Here is a 9,205-nt window from a genome sequence, read left to right on the forward strand (position 1 = left end):
GGCAGTTTGACTGGGAGACTCGAGAAGTGTGCTGCTTGTCTGGAGCTAGAATTCAGGATGTGACGGAGCATCTGCCAAGACTGATCAAGCCCTCAGACTGCTACCCCTTCCTACTTCTCCACGTGGGCACCAATGATACTGCCAAGAATGACCTTGAGCAGGTCACTGCAGACTATGTGGTTCTGGGAAGAAGGATACAGGAGTTTGGGGCACAAGTTGTGTTCTCGTCCATCCTCCCTGTGGAAGGAAAAGGCCCAGGTGTATGGGTAGCAGGTATCATAGGCACGGGAAGGCTTTGCCTTCCCAAATAGCCTGATGTCCCCCTGCCCATGCTCCACCCCCAGGGCCCACCCTGCTGTTCCCTTGGTGTCAGAGGCTGGCGAAGGCAGGCTGGGGGCTGCGGTGCTCCCCCGGAGCCGTGCCACGCCGCCTGTCCTCCCAGCGCTGGGGCCACACTGCCCGCCCAGTGCTCTGGCTGTGCTGCCTGCCCAGTGCTGGGGCTGGCAGCTTGACCAGGGAGTGCCTTCAGGGGCGGGGGGTCGAGCCAGGTGGTGCAGCCCAGGCTGTGCTGCCTGATGCTCAAGGGCCGGGGGCACTAGCCTGGGGCAGAGGCCAGTAGCCACAGTGGGCGGGGGGGCATGGGGGAACTGGGCAAGGGCCAGCGGCCACAGTGGGGGCTGGGCTCCGGTGAGTGCAGAAGGGGTGGGGCCTCAGGCAGAAGGGGCGGGGCTCCCCTAGCCTCCCCAATCCAGGGGTTCATCCACTGCCCATGTCAGGTAGAAAGAAAAGGAGTACTTGTGGCACCTTAGAGACTAACAAATTTATTAGAGCATAAGCTTTCGTGAGCTACAGCTCACTTCATCGGATGCATTTGGTGGAAAAGTCAGGTAGGACCATCGAACTGTGGAGGTAAATGCATGGTTGTGCAGATGGTGCTAGAGAGAGGGCTTTGGATTCTTCGACCATGGGATGTTGTTCCGGGAAGAAGGATTGCTAAGAAGAGATGGGATCCACCTAATGAAGAGAGAGAAGAGCATCTTCACAGGTAGGCTGCTAACCTAGTGAGGAGGGCTTTAAACTAGGTTTGCCTGGGGATGGAGACCTAAGCCCAGAGCTAGGTGTGGAAGTGGGATACCGGGAGGAAACACAAGGAGGAGGGTGTAACAGGGGAGGCCTCCTGCTTCATACTGAGAAAGCAGGGCAATCGGCTAGTTATCTTAGGTGCATGTACACGAACGCAAGAAACCTGGGAAACAAGCAGGAAGAACTGGAAGTCCTGGCACAGTCAAGGAACTATGATGTGATTGGAATAACAGAGACTTGGTGGGGTAACTCACATGACTGGAGCACTGTCATGGATGTGTATAAACTGTTCAGGAAGGACAGGTACGGGAGGAAAGGTGGAGGAGTTGCACTGTCTGTAAGGGAGCAGTATGATTGCTCAGAGCTCCAGTATGAAACTGGAGAAAAGACTGTTGAGTGTCTTTGGGTTAAGTTTAAAGGCAAGAGCAACGAAGGTGATGTCGTGGTGGGCGTCTGCTATAGACCACTGGACCAGGGGGATGAGGTGGACGAGGCTTTCTTCAGACAACTAGCAGAAGTTTCCAGATCACAGACTCTGGTTCTCATGGGGGACTTCAATCACCCTGACATCTGCTGGGAGAGCAATACAGCAATGCACAGACAATCCAGGAAGTTTTTGGAGAGTTTTGGGGACAACTTCCTGGCACAAGTGCTGGAGGAACCAACCAGGGACCATTCTCCACTTGGCCTACTGCTCACAAACAGGGAAGAATTGGTAGGGGAAGTAGAAGTGGGTGGCAACCTGGCCAGCAGTGATCATGAGATCGTCGAGATGGGGGAGGTCCCGGACGATTGGAAAAAAAGCTAATGTAGTGCCCATCTTTTAAAAAGGGAAGAAGGAGAATCTGGGGAACTACGGCCCAGTCAGCCTCACCTCAGTCCCTGGAAAAATCATGGAGCAGGTCCTCAAGGAATCCATTTTGAAGCACTTGCAGGAGAGGAAGGTGATCAGGAACAGTCAGCATGGATTCACCAAGGGCAAATCATGCCTGACCAACCTGATTGCCTTCCATGATGAGTTAACTGGCTCTATGGATGCGGGGAAAGCAGTGGATGTGATATACCTTGACTTAAGCAAAGCTTTTGATACGGTCTCCCACAGTATTCTTGCCAGCAAGTTGAAGTATGGATTGAATGAATGGACTATAAGGCAGACAGAAAGCTGGCTAGATCGTCGGGCTCAACAGGTGGTGATTAATGGCTCGATGTCTAGGTGGCAGCTGGTATCAAGCAGAGTGCCCCAGGGGTCAGTCCTGGGACCGGTTTTGTTCAACATCTTCATTAATGATCTGGATGATGGGATGGATTGCACCCTCAGCAAGTTCGCAGATCACACTAAGCTGGGGAGAGAGATAGATGTGCTGGGGGATAGGGATAGGTTCCAGAGTGACCTAGACAAATTGGAGGATTGGGCCAAAAGAAATCTGATGAGGTTCAACAGGACAAGTGCAGAGTCCTGCACTTAGGACGGAAGAATCCCATGCACTGCTACAGTCTGGGGACCGACTGGCTAAGTGACAGTTCTGCAGAAAGGACCTGGGCATTACAGTGGATGAGAAGCTGGATGAGTCAACAGTGTGCCCTTGTTGCCAAGAAGGCTGCATTAGTAGGAGCGTTGCCAGCAGATCAAGGGAAGTGATTATTCCCCTCTATTCGGCACTGGTTGGTGAGGCCACACCTGGAGTACTGATTCCAGTTTTGGGGCCCCCACTACAGAAAGCATGTAGACAAGTTGGAGAGAGTCCAGCGGAGGTCAACGAAAATGATTAGGGGGCTGGGGCACATGACTTATATGGAGAGGCTGAGGGAACTGGGCTTATTTAGTCTGCAGAGGAGAAGAATGAGGGGGGATTTGATAGCAGCCTTCAACTCTCTGAAGGGGGGGGTTCCAAAGAGGATGGAGCTCGGCTTTTCTCACTGGTGGCAGACGACAGAACAAGAAGCAATGGTCTCAAGCTGCAGTGGGGGAGGTCTAGGTTGGATATTAGGAAAAACTATTTCACTAGGACGGTGATGAAGCACTAGAATGGGTTCCCTAGGGAGGTGGTGGAATCTCCATCCTTATAGGTTTTTAAGGTCAGGCTTGACAAAGCCTGGCTGGGATGATTTAGGTGGGGATTGGTCCTGCTTTGAGAGGGGGTTGGACTAGGTGACCTCCTGAGGTCCCTTCCAACCCTGATATTCTAGGATTCTATGAATGGATTGGCTTTTGCTGCTGCATCTGGGTCTCCCTCCCAGCCAGGGGCCTCTGTGGAGGTGGAAATGGTTGGGTTGCCTCCAGCTGAGCCCTAGGGCTTCCCAGGATCTGGTGGGACAAATGGAGCTACAGGGAACGAGCCCGTGCACCCAGATGCTGTGTCACTGACCTCGGGCTGTTGCATCAGGATCTTATTGCACTGTTCCCCATTCCGGCCAAACAGCATCACTTTTCACTGTAGCATTACAAGTGGGGATACTTTATTGGCTCTGCATGCAGTCCTGAGACCTGGTGCCACTGCAGAACACAAGGTCACTCCAGCAAAGTCAGGACATTCCCACAAATAAGAGCAAGTGGGGAAGCTCTGGTTTATATTCCACTGTCTTCGATAGATTGGTGAATGTGGCAGGGAGTGTTCTGATCACAGTAGGGGAGGACTGGGTTTATGTATAGAGCTGATCCATATAACAGCTACCTACTGTCCCAAGATATTGAAAGGTGGATGCCATACCTCAGGATTGGGGCTCAGCTGCTCAGCCATATTCTTCCCTGTCAGGATCCCCACAGCAAACAGCAAATGAGATATTTCAGCCCTTCCAAACCCTCTTCTGGCTGGCCTGCGGCAGTGGGAGCAGCCCCAGAAAGCCCAGCCCCCCCGCAGTGCTCTCTTGCTCGACAATAATATTTGTGCAGAGCCGGTTCTAGAGCTCAGCACTTTCCAGAGCTCGTGCTGTACATGGGCATGTCAAAAACACAATGGCAGGGATAACCCCAAGCAAGGCAGGATGGCCCCAAGCCAAAGCCCCGGCTGGAGAGCTCAGCTCAGCTACGTGCTCCAGGCTCCGTGATCTCCCTGGCAAGCTGGACCTTTTTGCAGTAATACCTGAGAAGGTGTAGAAACCCCATGTCACCTGCAGCCAAGACCACCTTCTCCCTCCTGCCTTCACTAGTCAGAGCTCCCTTTAGCTTGCAAGCTGCTTGGGGCAGGAGTATGCGTCTCGGGCAGAATGCCTGCAAAGCACTTAGAAGGTCTGGAGTATGGTGCATACACTACAGAGAAGCCCCTACAGCGAACTGTGCACCAGTCAGACCCCTGGCATTTAAGCATGACTCAGGCCTGTGGCGAGCCGCCTGTTGGTCCGGCTCAGCCCTGCGGCAGCCGCACAGCGAGGGGAGCATTACTACCTGTGATCTGGGGTGCTATCAAAATGCTTGTGCTTAATCCCCAGTGACCAGAACAGGAGAGAGATTCACTCACACAGGTGGCAGAACAGCCCTGTGGTTAAGGCGCTGGATTGGGATCCACAGACTTCATGTGTGGGCAGGTCACTGCCTCGCTCAGCGGCGATCAGTACATGAATGTCTGCGAGCTGCCGACACTGCTGTGATGGGGCCAGAGAAGGACAAGAGAGGCCCAGGGATGCTGAGAGACACGGTTAGAACAAGGTCTGAGGCCCCGTCTCCTGGAGGCGGAAGGAAAGGGAGTCCAGGGCTGGCGCACTCGATCCAAGGCACTTTGAGCACTACCATAATCTTACCAATACATCACAGTGGAAGGGGCCGGATTGGCAGCCCTGGGGCCTGACAACTCCTTATGATGCACAAAACAACAGCAGCATAGACAGTGACCTCGCAAGTGACACCCACACACCAGGGTGCCTCAGCACTGACCTAGAGGTGCCCCCAGGTTCCTTGGCCTCTCGGCAGAGATCGCCAGGCAGGATGGCAACTGATGGTGCTGTTTGTTTCCAGGGTTTGGGCATCCAGGCCCTAAGCAGCCTGATCCCTGGGTCCCCCTGAGCCAGTCATTTTGTTTTCCAGGTCCCTGGCTGTTTTCATGTCTCAGTAAATCATTATCTCTTTCCATGGAGAGAAGAGATAACTCAGCTCAGCTTTATTGTCCCTTTTATGACCCCTGGCAGGGCCTGACTACGGGGCCCCAACCCCAGCCTGGCTGGTGTTTATAAAGAGCAAGAGTCCGGCTGTTGTGAGCAGGGGTTTGTTGCTTTTTCCATTTCCCCCACCCTGTATTTACCTTTGGGTGTTGACATTCGGGGGAGCAGCATCTGGGCCTGCTTTAATTACTGGAGAATGAAACAATAACAAATAGGCTGGACTTTGCCAGGGCAAATCAGGGCTGCAGGTTGAGCAAAACGTTGTGACAGGAGAGTCTGGGGTTGTTTTTAATTAGAGGATAATTAAAAAGTTCTCCTGGTGCCTTTAGGACACATTTCCTGCTGTCTTCATTGCAGGGAGTCTTCTCCCAAGCAGCAGTACCCCTCCCCTTCCCCCCCCCCCGACACAGACACCGACACACACACACACACACACACGAGTTTGCCTTCTCCCAACGGCACTGTGCCATGCTACCTACCTAGGTCAGATCCCTGATTTCTGCCAGGTCTGGCAGAAGGGGGCAATAGAGTCTTGCTCCCTCTACGGATGACGGAGGGGACTCAATCTCTTCGAATGCCTGGCATGTACACTGGCATCTCCGTAGGTTTTCTAGTTGCTCCTTTACGAAAGATGCCTGCTCAGTCTGGCTCTATCCCCAGCCCTGTTCCCATCTCATGGGGAAGAAGGAAAATGACCCAACTCTTTTTGTAGCCATTATACCCCTTTCTCACGGAGGGGAATCTGCCAGACATCCCTGCCTGAACTCTCCACTGCTGTCCTCTTGGGCGCTGCCGGGGACAGAGGCCAGGACCTGCAGAGCTAAAGGCTGTACAGCCCTAGGCTACTTAACGCACCAAGTCCCCGGGCGGGGAGCAGTCTGAGTCGTGTCCTGTGTGGCTGGGGCACAGAGCAGGAGCTGTCACACACGCTGCGGAGTGGAGCAGAGCTGAACTCTTGCCTAGTGCTTCCCATCCAGCTCAAAGTGTCTAAAGGGGTCAAGTTTCAGAGTAGCAGCCGTGTTAGTCTGTATTCGCAGACTATCAGAGGCTCGTTCACCTGCGCATCTACCAATGTGATATAGGCCATCATGTGCCAGCAATGCCCCTCTGCCATGTACATTGGTCAAACTGGACAGTCTCTACGTAAAAGAATGAATGGACACAAATCAGACGTCAAGAATTATAACATTCAAAAACCAGTTGGAGAACACTTCAATCTCTCCGGTCACTCGATTACAGACCTAAGAGTGGCTATCCTTCAACAAAAAAGCTTCAGAAACAGACTCCAACAAGAGACCTCTGAATTGGAATTAATTTGCAAACTGGATACAATTAACTTAGTTTTACTTTGTGTAATGACTCATCCATTCCCAGTCTCTATTCAAGCCTATTTCCCCATGTTATTTCTCCCCCCACCCCACCCCGCACTGTTCCTCAGATATTCTTGTTAACTGCTGGAATTAGCCTACCTTGCTTGTCACCATGAAAGGTTTTCCTCCTTTCCCCCCCCTGCTGTTGGTGATGGCTTATCTTAAGTGATCACTCTCCTTACAGTGTGTATGATAAACCCATTGTTTCATGTTCTCTGTGTGTGTATATAAATCTCCCCTCTGTTTTTTCCACCAAATGCATCCGATGAAGTGAGCTGTAGCTCACGAAAGCTTATGCTCTAATAAATTTGTTAGTCTCTAAGGTGCCACAAGTACTCCTTTTTTTTTTTTTTTTAAAGGGGTCAAGTGTCGCTATTCTCTGTGTACAGATGGGAAACCGTGGCCTGGGGTGAGTCAGGCTCCCAGCCCTGTAACGCACCCTAGGCCGCTGGGGTATCTGAGCCTAGGGCCTGTGGAACGTGCAGAGGGCTGTTCTGGCGGATCCCGCAGGTACAGATAATCCCCTGTACGTGGGGCTGCTGGCGGCACCTATCCATATTGATTCCCCTCTGCCCGGAACGAGGGCTCAGGTTTCGCCTCTCACGGCTGGTCTCTTCTCCCTCCGTGGAGTTGGAGAGACGGTTTTAGAGCCCGAGTCTTGGCAGGTGGTGACTGTGATGGTGCGGCCTTTGCTACATGCAGCGTGCAGGGCCTATTGTGCCCTTGCCCCCCCTTCCCTAGCCCCTCCATAGGCACCCACTTGCCTTCACTTCCTGTACCCAGATTGTCACAGCCCCTGCTCCCTGCAGCCCCAACCACCTGGTTTTCAGAGGTTCTGAGCACTCGCAGCTGCCATTCATTCAGCTGCAGTTGTGAACACCAAGCACCGCAAAGCTTGGGGCCTGTAATGGGGCCAGCCATCACCTGAGTGCCCCTCCTGAGGAGAGCTCACTCTGCAGCACCTTGCTCTTGTGCACTCCAAGGAGAGGGCCCAGACTTTGGCTTGGGTTTAAAAGACATGGGAAAATTGCCAGTTAAAAATCAGATTTTAGGGAGGACCATTCTAAGGCCCAGGTGGGTACTAGGCACCTGCTCCCATCTCCGCTCCATGAGAAATGGGTGCCTGAATGCCCTGTGCACCTGGAAAAATTCCCTCTTTAATTAGCCAAAGCCCCCTGCCTGTGGCCCCGGGGGGAAGGTGCTGGGACCCACGGGTTCAAATCGCCTGCCTGGCTGAGTTGCTCTGGGCTGCTGGCTGGCACGTTTGCATGTTGCTTCCAGCACTTGTGGGTGGATGCTGGTAAAGGCTACAGATGCATGTTAATATCTCTCCTCCGCTCATTCGTTGTGGCAGGGAGGTCTCATCTGCTCTGGAACAGTCTGCGTGGCCTGAGGAGACCTCTTGGCTTTGGCTTTCTGGGCAGCGTTTAAAAGTGTGCTGTTGGAAAGCGAGCTGCCCCCCGGCAGTGTGAAACCAGGGAGCGAGGACCCATCTGACCTTTCCTGCGGGAGAGAAGAGCATGGCAGTGCAGGGAGATCACACCTGGGTCACATGCGTTTTCCTTAAGGAAGGACTTTGAGGTCCCTTGGTGACAGAGACTCACTGTGCGAAGATTTGTTTAACTCTTTCAGAGCCCTGGGGAGGGTCGGGGGAGTGTAACCTGCTGCCATGTCTTTATCTCTCTAAGCATTCTAGGGCCTGTGAGTGCCAGGGCATGCCTCAGCTGTGTGTATGTGTGTGTGTTGGGGGGATTGCCCTTGGAGAGCTTCCAGCTTTGCACAAAGGGGTGGAGCTGCCTTCTTGTGACTCTGCTCACTAGGACCTTTCATCGAGCCTCTCCCTGGGGCTGGGCAGCTGCCCAGCAGTAGCCACAACTCCCAGCATCTAGTCCTGGTCCAGAACTGGGAGAGGATCTTCCCAGGGCATTTCGCAGATGGGGGGGAAGTTCAAGGCAGCCAGGAGGAAATGGAGAAAACCTCTGCCAACCCAGGTCGGGACATACCGGCTAGTTAATACTAACTGCCCAGCAAATGTCGTCTTAGCTAAACCCAGAGTGGGCAGAATGCCCCAGCGGACAGGAAACCGAGCAGGTTGCCCATCCCCAGGAGGTTAAACTGCACCAAATGCTGCATTTCCACAGTGGTATAATGTCAGCTTGGGGGGAGGTGTCGGGGGGGTGATGTCAGGGGGGTGTAAAGCCAGTGCCTTCAGCACTAAAACCACAAACCAGTACAGATGAGCTAAATTAATTCCCCTCGCTGATAGCAGCAGTAGATTGTCCTCCCAAGTGGCTGTGCTCCATATGTGGACTGCAGGAAGGCACAGTGTTCCCAGGCCCAGAAATCTAACCTGTTCTGATTGGAAACACAACTTGATTTTGCTGCAAACAATCTCCCTTTCTGCCTTTTCACAAAAAAATCCATAGAAGAGTGAGTAAAGCACATACACGAGTCAGACAGGGTTTTATTTAAGCATTTACTATCTAGCCAGTGTTGACACACTGAATAACTGGGGCAGAGGTTATCGTGCTGGGTATTTTTAGGTATCTTTTCAAGCCTTTTATGGAACTTAGAAATAAATGGTTCTCTCCGAGTAGGTACAAGCTCTGCAGGCAGCACAGTAATTACTGGATCACACACAAACTCCATATTCTGGCAGC

Source organism: Dermochelys coriacea, chromosome 10 (genome assembly GCF_009764565.3).
Source record: "Dermochelys coriacea isolate rDerCor1 chromosome 10, rDerCor1.pri.v4, whole genome shotgun sequence".
NCBI classification, from domain to species: domain Eukaryota; kingdom Metazoa; phylum Chordata; order Testudines; family Dermochelyidae; genus Dermochelys; species Dermochelys coriacea.